General features: G+C 40.3%; 2 long non-coding RNA genes and 1 other non-coding gene across 3 annotated transcripts in view; 2 read left to right on the forward strand and 1 right to left on the reverse strand.

The window, feature by feature from the left end:
- Positions 1-25,046, forward strand: part of LOC135057593 (uncharacterized) — a 176,519-nt gene that overhangs the window by 122,837 nt on the left and 28,636 nt on the right. The window lies entirely within an intron of this gene.
- Positions 12,108-12,226, reverse strand: LOC134884965 (5S ribosomal RNA). The gene has a single exon (XR_010169095.1). It is a non-coding gene; the product is annotated as a 5S ribosomal RNA (ribosomal RNA).
- Positions 22,945-23,797, forward strand: LOC135057592 (uncharacterized). The gene is made up of 3 exons (XR_010244224.1): positions 22,945-23,028; positions 23,401-23,500; positions 23,588-23,797. It is a non-coding gene; the product is annotated as an uncharacterized LOC135057592 (long non-coding RNA).

Consider the following 25,046-nt stretch of genomic DNA (forward strand, 5'->3'; position numbering starts at 1 on the left):
CACATGCAGAGTGTCAGAGTGGTGTTTTCATCAGCCGCGGCCTCCGCTGTGCCCGCGTGGTTAAATGTGCATCTATCAGCCTGGCGTCTCCTGTCTCCGGTGGCCGGCGCCGCCATTACTGTTTCCCAGACCACATGGATTACAAACCAAACTTCCCTCCAAGTGTCTGCATGGGCGCAGCCATCTTGGATTTTGTCATCTGATCATTTCCACCAATCTGCTGTCTGTATTGTTGTTTTGCATAATTGCCTAGCCAACCCCTTCCTTGCTGCAGGTATAAGTAAGCTGTGCCTGAGCAAGGAAGACGTCAGTGCTTTGGTTGTCAAACCTAGTTCCTGTTTGTCTCTCTTCTATGATTGTCTTCCAGGTTCCAGCTCCTGTCTCAAGACTTCCACCATAGAGACCCACACCAGCATTCCACCTGCGGTGTAGCCTGACTCTCCAATCCATTGTGGATTCATCTGTTTCCAGCTACAACACTACCTGCTTCCAGCCTCAGCTTCCAGCAGAGTACAGCTTCCCTTAAAGGGCCGGTGTCCTTTCTACACTTTACCACTCTCCACCGGAATTATTATTTCTCCGCTCTCAAGTTCTACATTTCAGTTCACATTTCATCGCTCCCAAAGTTCATTTATTATTTAACTGGTTCCAGCCAGTATCCACTCCGTGCTAACAACAGTCTGGTTCCAGCCAGTATCCACAGCAGCTGTTTTACCTTCAGCAACCCAGCTCTTCCTGGAACACCAGCTGGTACAATCCTGGGTTATCTCCATTGCTACAGCCGGGCCTGGTAAGGACTTTCCATCTAGAAGATCATAAGAACTATCTCACACTACCAGTGCCCTGTGGCTCCTGCCATGCTGTAGTACTCAGGAACTGTATTTATTCTTTGCTGACTTTTACGTTTTCTTTTATTGCTGCTATGATGCGGAGTTGTCATAATAAACATCATTGACTTTTATCTAAGTTGTCGTGGTCACGCCTTCGGGCAGTTATTATTCATGTTACTTACATGTCCAGGGGTCTGATACAACCTCCCAGGTTCCGGTACATCTCAGCCCCTACAACTGAGGCTGCCTCCCGTCAGCTCAGGCCCTCAGTTGTGACAGTAAGCACTGACCTAATGAATCCAGCCGGAGACCAGGATCAAGCGGCCAGGCCGATGCAAGAACTGGCAGCCCGACTAGAACATCAGGAGGCTGCACAGGGCCACATCATCCGCTGTCTCCAGGATCTCTCTACTCGGCTGGATGGGATTCAGACAACTCTCCGTGGATCAGGCGCATCTGGTGCGTCAACCACAGTGACTCCAGCTATAACCCCACCCACCTTACCCATTTCTGCTCCACGTCTTCATCTTCCAACACCAGCAAAATTTGACGGATCTCCAAGATTCTGCAGGGGATTTCTCAACCAGTGTGAGATTCAGTTTGAGCTACAACCTGGCAATTTTCCCAGTGACCGTACAAAAATTGCCTACATCATCTCTCTTCTCAGTGGCTCCGCCCTTGACTGGGCATCACCGTTATGGGAGAGGTCCGACACCCTGCTATCTTCTTACACTGCATTCGTGTCAACATTCAGGCGCATCTTCGACGAGCCAGGCCGGGTAACCTCAGCTTCATCCGAGATTCTCCATTTACGCCAGGGGTCACGTACTGTAGGACAATATCTGATACAGTTCCAGATCCTGGCATCCGAACTGGCATGGAACGACGAGGCCCTGTATGCTGCATTCTGGCATGGCTTATCTGAGCTTATTAAAGATGAGTTAGCTACCAGAGACTTACCTTCTAAGTTAGATGAGCTAATCTCACTCTGCACGAAAGTTGATTTACGTTTCAGAGAGAGAGCAACTGAGCGTGGAAGATCATCTGCTCCAAAATCTTCTGCTCCTCCTCCTCGTCAACTGTCACCATCTAAAGATGAGCCCATGCAAATTGGCCGTTCCCGTTTAACTCCTGCTGAGCGCCGAAGACGTCTCTCTGAGTCTCTTTGTCTTTACTGTGCAGCTCCGTCTCACACCATCAATGCCTGTCCCGAACGTCCGGGAAACCTCCAAACCCTAGCTCGCCCAGGAGAGGGCCGGCTAGGAGTAATGATCTCCTCTCCATCTCCTCATGATTGTAATCTCCCAGTCTCGCTTCAAGTTGCTCAACGTTATCGGAACGTCATTGCTCTCCTTGATTCCGGAGCAGCTGGGAACTTTATTACTGAAGCCTATGTTAAACGGTGGTCCCTACCCACCGAGAGACTTCCTTCCTCCTTTTCCTTAACTGCCGTGGATGGCAGTAAAATTTTTGATACTGTTATTGCTCTAAGGACTCTACCAGTTCGTCTGAGAGTGGGAGTTCTTCATTCTGAACTTATTTCACTTTTAGTGATTCCAAGAGCCACACATCCTGTGGTCCTGGGCCTTCCATGGCTCCGTCTTCACAATCCTACAATTGATTGGACGACTACGCAAATCCTGGCATGGGGTTCCTCCTGTGCAGAGACATGTTTGTTTAAAGTATTGCCTGTCTGTTCTTCCTCCCCCAGGTCGTCTGATGTTCCACCTCCTCCATATCAAGATTTCACGGATGTGTTCAGTAAAGCTTCTGCTGATATCCTTCCTCCTCATAGAGAATGGGACTGCCCGATTGATCTCGTTCCAGGGAAGGTTCCACCTCGAGGCCGAACTTATCCGTTGTCTCTCCCCGAGACGCATTCTATGGAGGAATACATTAAAGAGAACCTAGCAAAGGGGTTCATTCGACCTTCTTCTTCTCCAGCCGGCGCAGGCTTCTTTTTTGTAAAGAAGAAAGATGGTGGTCTGCGGCCGTGCATCGACTACAGAGGTTTGAACGACATTACCATCAAGAACCGCTATCCTTTACCCCTGATTACTGAGCTCTTTGACAGAGTTAGCGGAGCTACCATCTTTACAAAGCTGGACCTGAGAGGTGCATACAATCTCATCCGGATCCGTGAGGGTGACGAGTGGAAGACCGCATTTAACACCCGTGACGGACATTATGAGTACCTCGTCATGCCCTTCGGATTGAGCAATGCTCCAGCTGTCTTCCAGCATTTCGTCAATGAGATCTTCAGAGACATTCTATACCGTCATGTCGTGGTCTATCTAGATGATATCCTCATTTTTGCCAACGATTTAGAGGAACATCGTTTCTGGGTAAAGGAGGTTCTGTCCCGTCTCCGTGTCAATCATCTCTACTGCAAATTAGAGAAATGCGTCTTTGAAGTCAAGTCCATTCCGTTTCTAGGGTACATTGTGTCCGGTTCCGGACTAGAGATGGATCCTGAGAAACTACAAGCAATCCAGAATTGGCCGGTACCCTTAACCCTCAAAGGGGTCCAGAGGTTCTTAGGGTTCGCCAATTATTACCGAAAGTTTATACGAGACTTTTCCACCATTGTGGCGCCTATTACTGCTTTCACCAAGAAGGGTGCTAACCCGTCCAAGTGGTCTGAAGAAGCCATGCAAGCTTTTCATCTTTTAAAACAGAGGTTCATCTCTGCACCTGTCCTGAAACAGCCTGACATCGACTCTCCTTTCATCTTAGAGGTGGATGCCTCCTCCGTTGGAGTAGGAGCGGTGTTATCTCAGAGGGCTAAAGATGGTCATTTACATCCTTGCAGTTTCTTCTCACGGAAGTTCTCCCCAGCGGAGCGCAACTATGCCATTGGCGACCAGGAGTTGCTAGCCATCAAGCTCGCTCTAGAGGAGTGGAGATATCTGTTGGAGGGAGCTTCTCATTCAATCACCATCCTTACAGACCACAAGAACCTTCTATATCTAAAAGGCGCACAATGTCTCAACCCTCGTCAGGCCAGATGGGCACTTTTCTTTTCCAGGTTCGACTTTAAACTCCAGTTCTGTCCGGGCTCTCAGAATCGCAAGGCCGATGCCCTTTCCCGCTCATGGGAGCAAGAAAATGAGTCAGAGTCTTCAGACAAGCATCCTATTATAAATCCGTTGGCATTCTCCACGGTAGGGATGGACTCTATGCCCCCATCAGGGAAAAGTTTTGTGAAGCCGACACTAAGGAAGAAGCTCATGCATTGGGCCCATGCTTCCCGTTTTGCCGGACATACAGGTATCCAAAAAACCCTGGAGTTTATCTCTAGGTCCTATTGGTGGCCAACTCTGAAAAAGGACGTTTTGGAGTTTATTGCATCTTGCCCAAAGTGTGCTCAACATAAAGTATCCCGCCAGTCGCCGGCGGGGCAACTGGTTCCACTATCTGTTCCCCGTCGACCATGGACCCATTTGTCGATGGATTTTATTACTGATTTGCCCATGTGCAACAAGTTCAATACCATCTGGGTGGTAGTTGACCGGTTCACCAAGATGGCACACTTCATTCCTCTCACCGGTCTTCCGTCAGCTTCCAAGTTGGCTCAAGTATTCATACAAGAGATCTTCCGACTCCACGGTCTTCCAGAAGAAATTATCTCAGATCGAGGAGTTCAATTCACAGCCAAATTCTGGCGAAGTTTATGTCAAGTCCTCCAAGTCAAATTAAAGTTTTCCACGGCTTACCATCCTCAGACCAATGGTCAAACTGAGAGGGTGAATCAGGACTTGGAGGCCTTCCTCCGCATCTATGTGTCCTCCTCTCAAGATGACTGGGTTCAATTACTTCCCTGGGCCGAGTTCTGTCATAACAACCAGTATCATTCTTCATCTTCTTCAACACCATTCTTCACCAACTTTGGATTCCACCCTAAAGTCCCTGAGTTCCAACCGCTTCCAGCAACTTCTGTTCCCGCAGTGGATATCACCTTGCATCAGTTTGCCAATATCTGGAAGAGCGTACGATCAGCTCTGCTCAAGGCATCGTTCAGGTACAAGAAGTTTGCGGATAAGAAGCGTCGAGCAGTTCCTGCTCTCAAGGTGGGTGATCGGGTATGGTTATCCACGAAGAATTTGAGGTTAAGAGTTCCCAGTATGAAGTTTGCACCTCGCTACATCTGTCCTTTTAAAATTGATCAAGTCATCAATCCTGTTGCTTACAGACTCCAGTTACCTCCCTTCTTAAAAATACCCAGGACATTCCATGTTTCCCTGTTGAAACCGCTAATCTTGAATCGGTTTCATTCCTCACTTCCACCAACTCCGAAAGTCCAAACTCAACGAGGCGTTGAGTATGAAGTGGCCAAGATCCTGGACTCACGTCACCGTTACGGTCAACTTCAGTATCTCATTGACTGGAAGGGCTATGGTCCTGAAGAACGCTCTTGGACCAATGCCTCAGACGTCCATGCTCCTGCCTTGGTCCGAAATTTCCACGCAAAGTTTCCTTTAAAGCCTAAGAAGTGTCCTGGGGCCACTCCTAAAGGGGGGGGTGCTGTCACGATCCGGGTATCTGGACGCCATTACTTACCCTTCAGATGCCTCCTAAGGCGGGCTCAGCGTTCCAGGACCGGATTCCGCTGTTCCTGAGTTTCCACATGCAGAGTGTCAGAGTGGTGTTTTCATCAGCCGCGGCCTCCGCTGTGCCCGCGTGGTTAAATGTGCATCTATCAGCCTGGCGTCTCCTGTCTCCGGTGGCCGGCGCCGCCATTACTGTTTCCCAGACCACATGGATTACAAACCAAACTTCCCTCCAAGTGTCTGCATGGGCGCAGCCATCTTGGATTTTGTCATCTGATCATTTCCACCAATCTGCTGTCTGTATTGTTGTTTTGCATAATTGCCTAGCCAACCCCTTCCTTGCTGCAGGTATAAGTAAGCTGTGCCTGAGCAAGGAAGACGTCAGTGCTTTGGTTGTCAAACCTAGTTCCTGTTTGTCTCTCTTCTATGATTGTCTTCCAGGTTCCAGCTCCTGTCTCAAGACTTCCACCATAGAGACCCGCACCAGCATTCCACCTGCGGTGTAGCCTGACTCTCCAATCCATTGTGGATTCATCTGTTTCCAGCTACAACACTACCTGCTTCCAGCCTCAGCTTCCAGCAGAGTACAGCTTCCCTTAAAGGGCCGGTGTCCTTTCTACACTTTACCACTCTCCACCGGAATTATTATTTCTCCGCTCTCAAGTTCTACATTTCAGTTCACATTTCATCGCTCCCAAAGTTCATTTATTATTTAACTGGTTCCAGCCAGTATCCACTCCGTGCTAACAACAGTCTGGTTCCAGCCAGTATCCACAGCAGCTGTTTTACCTTCAGCAACCCAGCTCTTCCTGGAACACCAGCTGGTACAATCCTGGGTTATCTCCATTGCTACAGCCGGGCCTGGTAAGGACTTTCCATCTAGAAGATCATAAGAACTATCTCACACTACCAGTGCCCTGTGGCTCCTGCCATGCTGTAGTACTCAGGAACTGTATTTATTCTTTGCTGACTTTTACGTTTTCTTTTATTGCTGCTATGATGCGGAGTTGTCATAATAAACATCATTGACTTTTATCTAAGTTGTCGTGGTCACGCCTTCGGGCAGTTATTATTCATGTTACTAACATGTCCAGGGGTCTGATACAACCTCCCAGGTTCCGGTACATCTCAGCCCCTACAACTGAGGCTGCCTCCCGTCAGCTCAGGCCCTCAGTTGTGACAATCTGAGTGAAAAGTTCTTGTATCGTCATGAGAAGCAGAAGAAGATACCTCACTGACAGTTGCAGAACCATCACTTATAAAAAAGGCCAGTATTTTTGATGTTTTTTTTCTTTGCCAATGTAAAATGATATTGCTTCTTTGATTTTACATGCCCTAACTGGTAAATTTCCCACTAATAATAGGTTTTCTTGAACAAATATTGGTATCTCACTATCATGTAGGCGCAAGAAAGAAGTTAAACTGATATCTTTCAAGAAAGCAGAGTCCAATGTATCATTAACATATGCATTTTTCTTATGCAACCAATCTCTCAGATAATGAAGATAGGCAGCATAGCTGTAAGCAGTAATATTGGGTAGATTAACACCGTCATTGGATCTACTTTGTTGAAGTTTGACAAGGCCAATCCTATCCACCAATTCAAAATAAAAGTGCATACTACTTTTTTAGTCTCCATAGTGTTGCACCTAGACCAGTGGTTCTCAAACTGTCTGCTGTGGCACCCTGGGGTGCTTCGGGACACTTGCATGGGTGCTTTGCATTGGTGGTCCAGGACCAATTCTAATTATTTATAGTCAATGTAACCAGTGCTGGTGGTTTTCAATCATCAATTTACTTAATATTTATTTCAACATTTTTCAATAAGAAACTTTTGGCCTAAGGGTTTGGATACCACTGACCTAGACAATAAAATAGGAAGAGACTGTAGTGGGTAAATGGGTTTTGGGAATAAGATCATCTGTACCAAGTTTGCTCAACCTAAATATGATAGGTTAAGGTTCTGCCATTTCTTAGCATCCTCCCTTATACTACAAATAATATTGCACAAATCAAGAGCATATAAATTTAATTCAATTTTTAGGAAATTACACTTCTTAGAATGTTATAGATTTCTAAAGAGAGTCTCCCTAAATCATGCTGGGTGAGCATAACACAGTAGAGCGCACCAGATTTTTCAAAGTTAACCTCAAAACCTGATACCAATCCAATCTCTATTACACATGCCAACAGTGTTCTGAGGGTTCCTATTGGGTCTGAAATGAATAAGTGAACATATTCCATAAAGGCCAATATCTTCACAACCTCCATTCCAAAACTTATGCCCTTAAATGGTAATCAATTTTGTATTATTCTAAGCATGGGGTGAGAAATATTTTTTTAATCTATGGCTATAAACCATAATTACAGTATTATGTTTTGCTTTCAAAAGTATAATAGTAGTCTTTTGTTACAACCATTTCTATATATCTGGAGGTATGCTGATCCACAAGTTGTACAGATGTAGCCACACTCATCATTGCTACATCTTGCCGCAATCGCTCCTTGTTAGGTGCGGCCGCATGCACATCTGGGTGCATGTATCTTAGATACACATGCATCCCATCCACATGAATGGGAGAGGCAAGTGCCACAGCTCAGCAAGGCTAGCCACACTGAGAGTGCTCGTTTAGCACAGATGTAGCCACGAGGAGCATGGCTACATGTAATTTAGAATTTTAATAACTCAGAATTGCACAGATGCTTTCTTGTAGTTGTGCAAATCCATGTAGTCATGAATTAGGCTCCAAATCCTTAAAAATAGCTAACATCATCTGCCCAAGACTTGCCACATACTGTAGATTTTTTCCTGGATTGCTTGCACTTTGTTAGTCACCAAACACTTTACCTGGTATCACTCAGTTCAGATCATAATTTAGCATAAAAACATGGTGAGGCTTTAACTAGAGCATACTTGCCTACCTACCCTCTCCATGAGGGAGAAAATGCTCTGTTCCTGGACTTTCCTGGTAATGTATGATTGCCATCACCTGTGGTGAGCTAGTTAATTGATAAGAAAGGTGTTTCACCACAGGTGATGGCAATCATACATTACCAGGAAAGTCCAGGAACAGAGCATTTTCTCCCTCATGGAGAGGGTCAGGTAGGCAAGTATGAACTAGAGAGTATCTCAAGATACCCTCATACCAGGGTGATCATGTTCCTTTTTATGGACAAGATAGACCCTATTTGTGCGGAGGCTGTCTAGAATTCCTGGAGCCAAACTCATAAGGTGCATGGCTGCCTAAATGAAGGAAGGTTTGAGTCAACCCAACTTTATATATATTTATTATCTACAACACAGGATCTTAAACTCAGGACCCCACATAGTGCATGTTTTGCAGGTCTCCTCACAGAATCACAAGTGAAATAATTAGCTCCACCTGTTGACCTTTCAAAATGTGTCAGTAAGTAATGAATACACCTGTGCAACTGCTGGGTTACCGACAAAACATGCACTGTGTGGGGTAAATATAACATGAAAAGAGGCCGGACCCAGACAGGACAATTTATTTTTCCACAGAAAGTACCAGCTAGTTATTATGGCTCCTATTGTACTGATTAACTCCCAGTGAAAGATGAGTGAAGAAGTTTAATTCTCTGGGATAAGTGATTTAAGCTCTTTTGAGAAAATGTGATGTTTGGTGGTACTGTGTTATGGTGATCCCAGTTAAATATGGTTTTAAAAAAGTTAATTTCTCATCAGTGCTATTATTATCTTTATTTCTTTCTTCTTAAAAGAGTAAGTTTGTTTATATCTGTACTTGCCTTGCTGATTTCACCACCCACTAAAGATAAAGTGTGTGCTTGGCTGGTATATTGAGCTATCTTTGAATACTTCTTGAAAGTCAACATTCTAAAAGGACTCTCACAAAATATTTTTGAAGGACAGACTGCTGCTTTGTGATAAAAGCTCAATGACTGAGCAAACACTACTGCACTGTAAGGCCTGAACCTTCCGACAGATCAGGAGGGTACTTCTGCAGGTCTGGTCTTCCAACAAATGCTTATGATAGTGTGTTACACCACTGATGATTAAAACACTGACAATAATTGTGTCACCTTGGTGTGGCTGGGGGAGGGGTTGAGAGTAATCAGAAGAAAAAGATGATGATGGATTAAATATTAGAACTATTGTAAAATAGTCTATTTAAACTTTACAGCACAATTTTAAACTTTTTAAATGAATTAGTGCAGTTCAGTATAATTATTATTTCAGCAGCAGGATACATTGGTTTCCACAGGAAAACATTGGGGGTGTAGAGTGTATCTTAATCCAGAGGCACCAACAGGCTAAAGCTTTAGGCTGTCCCAGGATGCTTTGGGGCCTCCTCTTTAAACCCCACCTCCAGGCACTGGAGCTCAGTTTCGAGTTGGTGCCTGCAGCAGCAGTTCACCTAACAGGAGTGCAGCCCTGAAAAAGCTTCTAAGAAGATTCCTTCAACTGGGTTGTCAGTGCTGTATGTCAGGAAACACTTCAGTGCTGTGCCGCTCTGGCTTATGCACACAGTCTCAGACAGCTCTCTGGGATCGCGTGACTGCTACGTGGAGGAGGTAAGAGGGTCCCCCAGGTGGGACCCGCCATTAAATCGCATTCCATCCTTGACCTAGGAAGATGAATTGCATTGCTGGTGTGGACACTGTCTCCAAGCAGGGATCCCACTAGACCACCGGGGTTTCTGAGTACAGGTCGGCTGTACTAACACCCCATTTAATAATATTCACCGTACCCGGGGTGGAAGTCCAGCATAGGGGACGTGGCGCTTGACCTGTAGCCCCTCCCCCAGCCCAGGGCACCATCTCTGAGCAGATTTTCCCAACCTGGTGCGGCCTCATACTATCCCTCGCTCCCTGACTGAGATGCTGGGTGCCATCTTTTGAACATAGCTGCAGCTGGTCTCCGGGACTGTAGGGCAAGGTCTCCTTTGTAAAGCCGCCTAAATACAGTGCTGTGACAAACACTTGAGTATTCTCCATGTCTTTATACAGACAGTGTTTGTCAAGAAAAGTGTACCTGTTATAGAATATATGGGGGGTAATTCCAAGTTGATCGCAGCAGGAAATTTTTTAGCAGTTGGACAAAACCATGTGCACTGCAGGGGAGGCAGATATAACATGTGCAGAGAGAGTTAGATTTGGGTGGGTTATTTTATTTCTGCGCAGGGTAAATACTGGCTGCTTTATTTTTAAACTGCAAATTAGATTGCAGATTGAACACACCACACCCAAATCTAACTCTCTCTGCAAATGTTATATATGCCCCCCCCGCAGTGCACATGGTATTGCCCAACTGCTAAAAAAAAATTCCTGCTGCGATCAACTTGGAATTACCCCCATTGTATGAGTATTCTAATGTATACCTCTGGTCTAGGTCTGCACTGTGTTATTTATTTATATATATATATATATATATATATATATATATATATGTATGTGTGTGTGTATATATATATATATATATCGTTGAAAAGATATAAGACCTTTATCGCGCTAAAGATGTGAAAGCTTCAACTTAGGGAAATTACCCCCTGTTAGATGGGGTATGAACAGAGAGTGAAAGAAGAGATTTCCCCAGGGAGCTGATGTCGTACTTTGGTATGTACAAATTTTGTATAATAAAATAATCTTAAAAAAGAGAGATTGTTTATTTTTTTAAAAAGCAATACATAAAACTGTTTACAATTTGCCCAGAATAACAATAAACAATGTTTGTACAGACGATAGTTGTGTTGGTAATTCAAACAACATCAAAATGATCTTTGTAGAGATGTCAGAGAACAATGTGCTAACCCAACGCGTTTCGTCCTACAGACTTCATCAGGGGTGTATTAATCTAAACAATACAGAAACATTCATAAACAACTTCACTCTTCTAGTTATAATACAATTAACTCTCTTCAAAAGCTCATTGAATACATACCAAAGAATCACAATATGGACATACATCTTATCGTGTCTTCAAAAAGGCAATTTAACAATGCTTAAAATAGTATCGGACCAAATTTCACCATATGGGGTATCTGTAAAATCATAACATATGTTACCAAAAGAATATTACCATAAAAATATATGGACAGGATATATTATGTGAGGAGGAACAGAGGAGGAGGACTAGTTTACAAGGATTCTATTGGGCTTTTAATCAGCCTTACTGCTTCATACTTAAGAACATGGGGAGACGAAAGAAGGCTCTTGTGTGGGCGCACTCTTATATGAAAAATTCAATATAATATGATAATTGAGAAAAGTACTTAAAACATAACTTTTATTAGCATTATTACAATTATAGGTTCTTCCCTAAGATCTGTCCCTCAAAATGCAATATATGTAGCATCTTAATTAAAATGTTCTGGTCTCTTTATTGGTAAAGAATGTATGAAAGGGTTGTAGACATTAAATTGGTCATACCCCCATTCCCCTTGACCAGTACAGACTTGCTGTATTGATGGAACCACGGGGTGGTCGACATACAATGATATATAAGAGGTATAAGGCTATGCTCTTGGGCTTATAAGGGATTAGAGTAATGATCAGAGGTCATTCCTCTAAAATATGATAGACAAAATTCACTTTATACTTATAAGAATTGGAAACAGTGATGATAATAGTAGGAAGTTTTGCACATCACGGTAATGGTGCCAGTGACCTTAAGACTAAGTCGGATGAAATAGTAGAAAGTGGTGATACTGCTGTTGGTGATATTACCACATAAATGAGGAAAAATCCTGCTCTACAACACCAGGTATTCGCAGGTGGTCTCCCTTCCTGGTACTGACCTGGCCCAACGTTGTTTAGCTTCCAAGATCAGACGAGATCGGGCGCTGGCAACGTGGTATGGTAGTAGAGAGTTTTATGCGAACGCCAATGAGAGTGCACCTATTTAAGAATATTGAAAAAATAGAGTAGAAGTTGATAGAAAAGTATCAGAAAAAGAATCGTGGAAATGAGTGGATCTGCTTTTTACGTTAGACCCGATTCCAGAATTCCCACTCTCGTGGTGCAATGTACCGGGAATCGTAAATGAGAGTCCACGAAAAAAATGGTGATCTTAGAGAAATATAATGATCAGATTGGCACTAAGATTAACAGTTGAAAGGAAGACTGGCTGCTGATATGTAATAAATTAGTCAGACAGATAGTAAATGATCTGCAATCCTGAGTGAGCTAGGTAAATACGTAGTTGCTCTGGTGATGCAGTTTTGTTACAGGGCACAGGAAGAGGCGAGAATCTGCCAAGTTATGTGCTGATGTGTCAGATTATCTCCAGACTATACACGCATATATCTGTTACCAAATGCATTAACTCATAAATCACAAGATATTTAATATTTGCCACTGGCTACAGATAAGACATTTGAGTACTAAGAACCTATACTCATTATGTTCATACATTAATTGCTGAGGAGGTATGAGGTAATACAGGCAGATAAGAGCAAATGCATTCCTGGAAGAAATAGATATATATTAATTACATGCATCAACTGGTGAGACTTTGGATGTTTAACTGCTTAATTTATAACCAAGTAGGTGCCCCTAATTAGTTACCACTATAATACACATTGAAAGCTAGGTAATTAGGGCAGATCGGCTGAGATTTGCAGTAAAAGTTGCTATCCGTGGCATGCAGCCACCGGATAGTAGATCTTACGGTTTCACCAAGGTTTGAGAAAGCCAGCAGAGCACAGAGATAGATGTGGCAAAATGCCAGGATAGGGTGGTGTCGACGAGACCCCTGTTTCAGGATGCGGAAGACGCGTTTCGCCCTAAGGCTTGTTCACTTCCGGGTTATCGTGTCTTCAAAAAGGCAATTTAACAATGCTTAAAATAGTATCGGACCAAATTTCACCATATGGGGTATCTGTAAAATCATAACATATGTTACCAAAAGAATATTACCATAAAAATATATGGACAGGATATATTATGTGAGGAGGAACAGAGGAGGAGGACTAGTTTACAAGGATTCTATTGGGCTTTTAATCAGCCTTACTGCTTCATACTTAGTCAGAGAGGATTGTCTGATCATATTTAAATGTTAAACATATTTATACATTCAACTTTTGATAAATATGGGACCAACAGAATGTGTGGATAATTCTCTGATGAAGCGTTACTAATATTAGCTTAATATTCACCAATTGGAAGTTTAAAGTGTAGATATACATATAAATAATTGTTATATATTTTATTTACTTTTATTTTTATTTACATTGGCACAGATTATACATACCAATTTAAATTGAATTGGAAGTAACCCTTTCCACTGATTATCCACTGGGTATAACCTTTTTGAAATTTAGGGTAATTCTGAATCTATAATAGAAAAGAGATTCTATTTTACTCTTGGGTGTGGTATTTATAATGTGATCGCCCATACCACATTCATCATACATACCAATTTAATCCAATTAAGCCAATAAAATGGCAAATCACTGGATATCTTCCAGATGTCAATTTGGTAATAGTACCTATGATTAAACAGAATATGTGGATGGGTATGATATTTGTCATTTTAATCCCCCTTGAAGTGTGTCTTATTTAGAATGCTCATCGTACATACCAATTAGATTACATCCAGCCCATAAAGTGACTGATCACTGAGTGTCGTCCCAGTGTTTATTTGAACCGGGCAAATCACTGCAATAGTGCCTATAATTGGACAAAATATAGACGGGTGTAATGTTTGTAATATAATTCCCCTGTGAGTTGACATCCTTATTATATTCGTCATACATACCGATTCAATCAAATAAAGCCAATTGAAGCAGCTGATCACTGGATATCGTCCAGGTATCAATTTGAACAAGGCAAACCACTGTAATTGTGCCTATAATTAGACAAAATATATGGGTAATATAGCACTAATCTAAATCATTGTTTTTTTTTATATATAAAAATCCCATATAAGGAGATTGTTTCCCAAGCAGACCTAAAAATCCCATATAAGGAGATTGTTTCCCAAGCAGACCTGGTCAGTGCTGCTTAATCAGGGCTTGACATGGTCAGTGCTGCTTAATCAGGGATTGACATAGCATAACATAACTGGAGCTGATGAAAAAACACTCCAAGACATTTCTCTTCAACAGTGGCATATCAGATTTCAAACACAAGGTGTAACATAGAGAAAGCTATTACTGCTTTTCACCAATTTTTTAGTGATAACATGTTCAGATAACATGGAGAACCATGAAGTTAACATGCTTACCTCTCCACAGAAAGTAACACTCCTAGCTGCTGCATGGTCTGAGGGCTGAAAATCCTGGGTTTAAAAAGCCCTTAATTGACTACATCACTTCCTATCTGATGATTAGCAAGAAAGTGTTTAAAACTCCATATTTTTCTGTTACCGGTATGTAATGAACTTATGTTAACCTAAAAAATGGCCCCAATAACAATTCCTTAATTGATTGAAAAGGAATGGTGCTGTGCCTTAAGGAGAGAGAGATTTAATTTGATAATTGCTCTCCAATTACTACCATGGCGTGCATTCCACCAGGCAAATGGAGTTTCCTATTGTTACTTTGTTGCCTAGGTAACCATAGTTACCTAGGTAACACCCTTAAAGGGTGTGACACATAGATTCCCAATGATTAATAAATTACCCCAATCAGCTTTTAATGACAATAGCTGATATATATATATTATTTAATTAACTATTCATTCCCATCACAAACAGTCCTAGCTATCAGTGTTTAATGTTTATTAATTAGGCTGCAATTTTGTGCATAAATTGTGTTATTTTACTTATACCCTCAGGTATAGGCAGTTCTATATTAATAAGTGATAATTTCTTCATCAACCCACTCCCTAATTATTCAACCCTTAATATGGCTTAAAAATTGTAACTATACATAATAATTATTGAACTATTCATTCCCTTCATAAAACAGTCCTAACTCTCAGTATTTAATATTTACTAGTTAGACTGCAATTTTGTGCATAAATTGTGTTATTTTACTTATACCCTCAGGTATAGGCAGTTCTATATCACTCCCTAATTATTCAACCCTTAATGTGGCCTAAAAATTGTAACTATACATAATTGTTTAACTATTCATTCCCAACATAAAACAGTCCTAACTCTCAGTATTTAATATTTACTAGTTAGACTGCAATTTTGTGCATAATCTGTGTGGGTTTTTTTTTTTTCCCCTTTACTTCCCCTTCTGCTCCCCCCCCCCGTATCTACAGGTGTAAGCAGTACTGTATTAATAAACTTTTCTTAAAAGTGATACTTACTTCATCAACCCAATCCATCATTATTAAACCCTTAATATGACATAAATATTGCAGCCATCCTTCAGGTAATACTACTGTCCACAAGCTTCGATTAAATGCAGTTATTCCTGTACAAAATATTAACTTATACTATGTAGGGAGTACCTAGCTCAATTAACTTCATGATTTTCCATTTACATTGCAATATATTGCTCTTATTCAGATAATCAATACAGATTAGTAATTTAATTGCTACATATAGTGGCCCTATATTATCAGTATAAAGATACAAATAAAGAAAAGAGGGGAAAGCAAAAAAAAAAAAAAGATGGAAAGGAATGATTCTAATGATTGACCTTCAATTAGGTGATTCCTATTTCTAGAGAATTAGAGAAAAGAGACAATATCAATGCCCTCATTATGGCCTCTCGGGGCTTGAGTGTTTAAAGTATAAATCCAGAACGTTTCACGTTTTGACAGTGTAAGTTCTCGACTGCTGCCTCTTATGTCAATCGGTATGAATTCCAAAATAGTGAACGTGAAATTTTCCCTATTAATTAGGGAGTTGTGTTTCTCTCCATAGTGTCTGGACAGACTATGAGTGGCTACCTTATTTTTTATGTTTCTCATATGTTCTTGTACTCTGATTTTGGCTGCTCTTTTTGTCTTCCCTACATATGACATATTGCAACTGCAAGTGATTCTATAAACTACAAACTCTGTATTGCAATTCACCAGATGATATAGTTTGAAAATTCTGCCCGTATCCAACTTATATTCAAACTGTTTGCGCTCCATATGCTTACAGCATATACACCTGGAGCATGGAAAACACCCTTTGGTGGGAATAACGGAGCCGGCCTGGAGCTGTGATGTCTCAGGCCTAGTGATTCTACTCGGAGCCAGTCTGCTTTTCAAGTTCGGTGCTCTTTGAAAGACTATATCAGGCTTTTTTGGCAATGCAGGGCCCAGAATTGGATCCTTTAATAAGATACCCCAATGTCGTTCCAAGATTTTCTTGATAGCGTAGTTTTCACAATTGTATTGGGTTACAAATGGTCTGCATGGACGTTTGTCGTTTTCAGGTTTCTTCATCTGCAGTTGTAGCATCTGTTTTCTGTCCTTATGTGATGCTCTGATTTTAGCATCATTGATTAGGTCATAAGGGTAGCCTCTTTCCATGAACCTTTCCTGTAACAGGGTGGCTTGTTCCCAGTAGTCATTGTTGCTGCTACAGTTACGTCTCAAGCGTAGGAATTGAACAAATGGAACTCCTCTCTTCCATGTAAAGTGATGGCAGCTTGACTGCGGGATATAACTGTTTGCGTCCACTTCTTTGAAATGTGTTTTTGTCTTGACCACTTCTCCTGGGTTACCCATTAGGACCAGATCTAAAAAGTCGATGTTTCTAGGTTCTACCCAGTATGTGAATTTCAAGTTGAAGTCATTCGTATGTATGAATTAAATGAAATCGGAAATGCCTGTTACATCTCCTTTCCAAATAAGTAAAAGGTCATCAATATATCTCTGATAGAATAATATATTGTCAAAATTTGTACATACCAAAGTACGACATCAGCTCCCTGGGGAAATCTCTTCTTTCACTATCTGTTCATACCCCATCTAACAGGGGGTATTTTCCCTAAGTTGAAGCTTTCACATCTTTAGCACAATAAAGGTCTTATATCTTTTCAACGATCTAATCTTTCTGTTAGGAAGACCCAAATCGCAGCTCACTTGCAGAAATGCAAATCTTTAAAGACAGAACCAAAAGATCACTTAAGGTCAGGAATATATTTGAGGAGGAGGAACAGGTGTTTCAAATGGATGAGAATGATTATTATGGCTATCTAAATCTGATAGAGAAGTTAGCCATAAAGGAACTAAAAAATTGGTATGACATCATAACGTTGGAGAAATACCTAGAAGTAGGGAGAGTCCCCAGAGGACTCAGATTACATAAAAACCCTACCATAGGAGGAGGGAATGAGGAGTTCATCACCAACTGGAATGCTATTTTGGATAGCTGTTCAGTGAAATTAATTGCCCTGATTATCTCTGAAAGAAAATGAGAACTCAATCAACTAGATGAAGAAATTAAAAACATTGAGTCCCAGGCTATAAAATTTGAGGACAGCGAAGAATTTAAACGTGATGTTACAGATCTACAATATAAACTAGATACTATAGAGAATGAAATCATATCACGTAAACAGAAAAAATTTGCACGGGATAGAAATTATTATATTGCAGGTCAGATTCATAATCTACCCATCCTAGAGGATAGAGGTAATAATGGAAGAAATCCACCTTATAAAATGAGGTTTGGACAGCAAGACAGAGGGCGGCGTAATTTTCAGAATTATCATGAGAATCAGGTTGAGAGACAAAGAACCTTTAGACCAAGAAGGCAATATCAGTCGCCTTATCCCAGTAGGATTGAATATCCGAGAGGATTCAATAACAGATATCCATCGTATCATGATCGTCCAAGAGACTATCGGAAATATCGTACTGATCATGATGAATATTGGACCTCTAGAAAACGGTTTGACAGCGATAGGTCACCAACACCAAGAAATTACCAGCCCAAAATTTTTTAGAGAGAAGGCAAAGGTACAAACTTCCCCTCATTCAACAGGAAGAAGAGCTGTTCGACCGGTTGGATTCACCTCAAGGAACGAAAAGAGGCTACAATGGAACAAGCGAGGAAATAGAGGCGGTAGAAAGAAGCCCCAAAAAAAGAAAATCGTTATTCAATCAAGAGAAGCCGAGACAGGTATTGTCAACATTGCAAAGAGACAGCTGTCAACAGCGGAAAGTTCATTATTAATGAAAGGCCTCAAGTTCGCTCCAGACTCTCATGTAAACAAATTTCATCTATTTGTAGACCTCAACAAATATATAAGAAAGCTTATGATTCAAAGACATTTCCTTAAAAATCCCTCATTTACAAGATCGGACCAAGAGAGAGTACCTCTGGTGAAACCACCTTCCAAATATTACCCAGTTGAATCCAGAGGTAGTAACCTTGATATATTCTATGAATCAGTAAGAGATGATTTTAAACAAATTAAAATACAGGAAAATAAACATCAATCGAATCTCAATGCACAAGAAAAAGGAGCACTGAAAACATTAACTAAAGATCAGAATATTGTCATCAAAAGTGCCGATAAAGGAGGAGCGGTGGTCCTACAAACAAAAACTGACTATATGGACGAAGCTTTGAGAATTCTTGATGATGGATTAACATATGTTGAATTACATAATAATCCTATCATCGAATATCAAGCAGAACTTAAAAATCTACTCCTTAAAGCTCTCAATGAGAATCTGATCTGTAGAGAAGAGTTCAATTATCTGTTTGTAAAATTCTCTATAATTCCGACATTCTATCACATCCCTAAAATACATAAGGATAAGACGAAGCCCCCTGGACGCCCTATAGTCGCAGGAATTGACTCTCTGACGTCGAATCTGTCACATTTTTTGGATTTAAAGTTACAACCGTATGTACTGAAACTCACCTCTTATCTTAAGGATTCAACAAGTGTGTTGAGAAAATTAGAAACTTTCGTCTGGTCCGAAGAATATTGCTGGCTAACTATAGACGTTCAGGCATTATATTCGTGTATCCCTCACAATAAAGGTCTTGAAGCAGTCAAAAAAACGTTATTAGCTGATCCAGGAAAATCCCCCGGAGAAATTAATTTTCTGTTGGAAAGTATAACCTTTATTTTGAGTCACAACTATTTCGAATTCAATCAGAAATTCTATTTACAACAGCAAGGTACTGCGATGGGGACTAAGTTCGCCCCATCGTACGCCAATCTCCTCATGGGAGTCTGGGAAGAGCTTTTTGTATATAAATCCAATTTTTTTGACAATATATTATTCTATCAGAGATATATTGATGACCTTTTACTTATTTGGAAAGGAGATGTAACAGGCATTTCCGATTTCATTTAATTCATACATACGAATGACTTCAACTTGAAATTCACATACTGGGTAGAACCTAGAAACATCGACTTTTTAGATCTGGTCCTAATGGGTAACCCAGGAGAAGTGGTCAAGACAAAAACACATTTAAAAGAAGTGGACACAAATAGTTATATCCCGCAGTCAAGCTGCCATCACTCTACATGGAAGAGAGGAGTTCCATTTGTTCAATTCCTACGCTTGAGACGTAACTGTAGCAGCAACAAGGACTACTGGGAACAAGCCACCCTGTTACAGGAAAGGTTCATTGAAAGAGGCTACCCTTATGACCTAATCAATGATGCTAAAATCAGAGCATCACATAAGGACAGAAAACAGATGCTACAACTGCAGATGAAGAAACCTGAAAACGACAAACGTCCATGCAGACCATTTGTAACCCAATACAATTGTGAAAACTACGCTATCAAGAAAATCTTGGAACGACATTGGGGTATCTTATTAAAGGATCCAATTCTGGGCCCTGCATTGCCAAAAAAGCCTGATATAGTCTTTCAAAGAGCACCGAACTTGAAAAGCAGACTGGCTCCGAGTAGAATCACTAGGCCTGAGACATCACAGCTCCAGGCCGGCTCCATTATTCCCACCAAAGGGTGTTTTCCATGCTCCAGGTGTATATGCTGTAAGCATATGGAGCGCAAACAGTTTGAATATAAGTTGGACACGGGCAGAATTTTCAAACTATATCATCTGGTGAATTGCAATACAGAGTTTGTAGTTTATAGAATCACTTGCAGTTGCAATATGTCATATGTAGGGAAGACAAAAAGAGCAGCCAAAATCAGAGTACAAGAACATATGAGAAACATAAAAAATAAGGTATAAGGTAGCCACTCATAGTCTGTCCAGACACTATGGAGAGAAACACAACTCCCTAATTAATAGGGAAAATTTCACGTTCACCATTTTGGAATTCATACCGATTGACATAAGAGGCAGCAGTCGAGAACTTACACTGTCAAAACGTGAAACGTTCTGGATTTATACTTTAAACACTCAAGCCCGAGAGGCCATAATGAGGGCATTGATATTGTCTCTTTTCTCTAATTCTCTAGAAATAGGAATCACCTAATTGAAGGTCAATCATTAGAATCATTCCTTTCCATCTTTTTTTTTTTTTTTGCTTTCCCCTCTTTTCTTTATTTGTATCTTTATACTGATAATATAGGGCCACTATATGTAGCAATTAAATTACTAATCTGTATTGATTATCTGAATAAGAGCAATATATTGCAATGTAAATGGAAAATCGTGAAGTTAATTGAGCTGGGTACTCCCTACATAGTATAAGTTAATATTTTGTACAGGAATAACTGCATTTAATCGAAGCTTGTGGACAGTAGTATTACCTGAAGGATGGCTGCAATATTTATGTCATATTAAGGGTTTAATAATGATGGATTGGGTTGATGAAGTAAGTATCACTTTTAAGAAAAGTTTATTAATACAGTACTGCTTACACCTGTAGATACGGGGGGGAGGGGGAGGGGGGGGAGCAGAAGGGGAAGTAAAGGGGAAAAAAAAACCCACACAGATTATGCACAAAATTGCAGTCTTAACTAGTAAATATTAAATACTGAGAGTTAGGACTGTTTTATGTTGGGAATGAATAGTTAAACAATTATGTATAGTTACAATTTTTAGGCCACATTAAGGGTTGAATAATTAGGGAGTGATATAGAACTGCCTGTACCTGAGGGTATAAGTAAAATAACACAATGTATGCACAAAATTGCTAACTAGTAGATATTAAATACTGAGAGTTAGGACTGTTTTATGAAGGGAATGAATAGTTAAATAATTATTATGTATAGTTACAATTTTTAAGCCATATTAAGGGTTGAATAATTAGTGAGTGGGTTGATGAAGAAATTATCACTTATTAATATAGAACTGCCTATACCTGAGGGTATAAGTAAAATAACACAATTTATGCACAAAATTGCAGCCTAATTAATAAACATTAAATACTGATAGCTAGGACTGTTTGTGATGGGAATGAATAGTTAATTAAATAATATATATCAGCTATTGTCATTAAAAGCTGATTGGGGTAATTTATTAATCATTGGGAATCTATGTGTCACACCCTTTAAGGGTGTTACCTAGGTAACTATGGTTACCTAGGCAACAAAGTAACGATAGGAAACTCCATTTGCCTGGTGGAATGCACGCCATGGTAGTAATTGGAGAGCAATTATCAAATTAAATCTCTCTCTCCTTAAGGCACAGCACCATTCCTTTTCAATCAATTAAGGAATTGTTATTGGGGCCATTTTTTAGGTTAACATAAGTTCATTACATACCGGTAACAGAAAAATATGGAGTTTTAAACACTTTCTTGCTAATCATCAGATAGGAAGTGATGTAGTCAATTAAGGGCTTTTTAAACCCAGGATTTTCAGCCCTCAGACCATGCAGCAGCTAGGAGTGTTACTTTCTGTGGAGAGGTAAGCATGTTAACTTCATGGTTCTCCATGTTATCTGAACATGTTATCACTAAAAAATTGGTGAAAAGCAGTAATAGCTTTCTCTATGTTACACCTTGTGTTTGAAATCTGATATGCCACTGTTGAAGAGAAATGTCTTGGAGTGTTTTTTCATCAGCTCCAGTTATGTTCTGCTATGTCAATCCCTGATTAAGCAGCACTGACCATGTCAATCCCTGATTAAGCAGCACTGACCAGGTCTGCTTGGGAAACAATCTCCTTATATGGGATTTTTAGGTCTGCTTGGGAAACAATCTCCTTATATGGGATTTTTATATATAAAAAAAACCAATGATTTAGATTAGTGCTATATTACCCATATATTTTGTCTAATTATAGGCACAATTACAGTGGTTTGCCTTGTTCAAATTGATACCTGGACGATATCCAGTGATCAGCTGCTTCAATTGGCTTTATTTAATTGAATCGGTATGTATGACGAATATAATAAGGATGTCAACTCACAGGGGAATTATATTACAAACATTACACCTGTCTATATTTTGTCCAATTATAGGCACTATTGCAGTGATTTGCCCGGTTCAAATAAACACTGGGACGACACTCAGTGATCAGTCACTTTATGGGCTGGATGTAATCTAATTGGTATGTACGATGAGCATTCTAAATAAGACACACTTCAAGGGGGATTAAAATGACAAATATCATACCCATCCACATATTCTGTTTAATCATAGGTACTATTACCAAATTGACATCTGGAAGATATCCAGTGATTTGCCATTTTATTGGCTTAATTGGATTAAATTGGTATGTATGATGAATGTGGTATGGGCGATCACATTATAAATACCACACCCAAGAGTAAAATAGAATCTCTTTTCTATTATAGATTCAGAATTACCCTAAATTTCAAAAAGGTTATACCCAGTGGATAATCAGTGGAAAGGGTTACTTCCAATTCAATTTAAATTGGTATGTATAATCTGTGCCAATGTAAATAAAAATAAAAGTAAATAAAATATATAACAATTATTTATATGTATATCTACACTTTAAACTTCCAATTGGTGAATATTAAGCTAATATTAGTAACGCTTCATCAGAGAATTATCTACACATTCTGTTGGTCCCATATTTATCAAAAGTTGAACGTATAAATATGTTTAACATTTAAATATGATCAGACAATCCTCTCTGACTAAGTATGAAGCAGTAAGGCTGATTAAAAGCCCAATAGAATCCTTGTAAACTAGTCCTCCTCCTCTGTTCCTCCTCACATAATATATCCTGTCCATATATTTTTATGGTAATATTCTTTTGGTAACATATGTTATGATTTTACAGATACCCCATATGGTGAAATTTGGTCCGATACTATTTTAAGCATTGTTAAATTGCCTTTTTGAAGACACGATAAGATGTATGTCCATATTGTGATTCTTTGGTATGTATTCAATGAGCTTTTGAAGAGAGTTAATTGTATTATAACTAGAAGAGTGAAGTTGTTAATGAATGTTTCTGTATTGTTTAGATTAATACACCCCTGATGAAGTCTGTAGGATGAAACGCGTTGGGTTAGCACATTGTTCTCTGACATCTCTACAAAGAAGATCATTTTGATGTTGTTTGAATTACCAACACAACTATCGTCTGTACAAACATTGTTTATTGTTATTCTGGGCAAATTGTAAACAGTTTTATGTATTGCTTTTAAAAAAAATAAACAATCTCTCTTTTTTAAGATTATTTTATTATACAAAATTTGTACATATCAAAGTACGACATCAGCTCCCTGGGGAAATCTCTTCTTTCAATATATATATATATATAATACTGTATATATATATTCTAGTCCAGTGCAGCTTTATTGTTGAAAAATTTCTGCATTGCCTGTGACTGCGTGTGCCTGTATCTGCTGTGTGGTTTCACTTTTAGTGTTTCCCAGATATAACTGTCAGTACATTCTGTACCCTAAGAGGTTAGATGCGTCTGGATCTGCTAATATAGTGCGTCACAGTATTTATCCAATATGCTTGTTCTACTGTGTACTCAGTCACATAATACTGAATTTATTTGCAGGTATTGTACTTTGTCTGGCTTTATCATACAAAGTCGCTTTATCATACTAATGTCTAACAGAAAGGACAGTAAATCAGTTGAAACTTCTGCATCAAGCATGCAGAGCATGTTCAGGGATTTACCAGAAGGGGAAGTTTTGTATGATGGTCTATGTACTATTTGTCAAACACCTCCTAGTCAGTCTGCAGCTCCCGCATCTACTCAGGAGCCATGCTGGACTGCATTCACTAACCTACTGGGTACTTTAGTAGAATGCCTTATGCCCCTATGGGACCACCTGTGCAACTACAGCCACATATTGTCCCTATGGTTATTCCGCCTTGGGCGGAAAATTTATCTAAACAGCTGCAAAACAATTAAATCAGTCCTTGGTTAGACAGAAATCCTCCCCAGGTCACTGCCATGCCTCTGGGTCATCTAAGCGGGCTACTTCCTCCTCACAGTCCACATACCTCTCTGATGTTTCATCTGTAGAGAAAGAGGAGCATAAGGTTCTACCAGACACTGAATCTGGTGTTACTGATGCGGATTCTCCCTTGCAGATTGATATTCCTGCCTTAGTGGTTGCTATTAAACAAATCCTACAAATCACTGATGATGAGGATTCCACTAATGTGGCAAAAAAAATGAAATGTTTAAATGGCAGAAGGTGGTTAAAACTCTGTACCCCATTCTGACCATTTAGTGGACATCAGACTGAAACCTTGGTCTACTCCAGGGAATAAAATCCCTCTGACTAAATGGGCCTTGGCTCGCTATCCTCTCCCTGCAGAGTTATGCAGTAAGTGAGAAAATCCACTGCCGGTGGATTCTCATGGCACCCGCCTTGTGGTGTCGTCCACTCTGCCTGTCACCACTGTCACCTCACTGAAGGAACCAACAGATAACCATGTGGAGGGATGCCTGAAGTC

The sequence above is a fragment of the Pseudophryne corroboree genome, chromosome 3 (assembly GCF_028390025.1).
Source record: "Pseudophryne corroboree isolate aPseCor3 chromosome 3, aPseCor3.hap2, whole genome shotgun sequence".
Lineage (NCBI taxonomy): Eukaryota > Metazoa > Chordata > Amphibia > Anura > Myobatrachidae > Pseudophryne > Pseudophryne corroboree.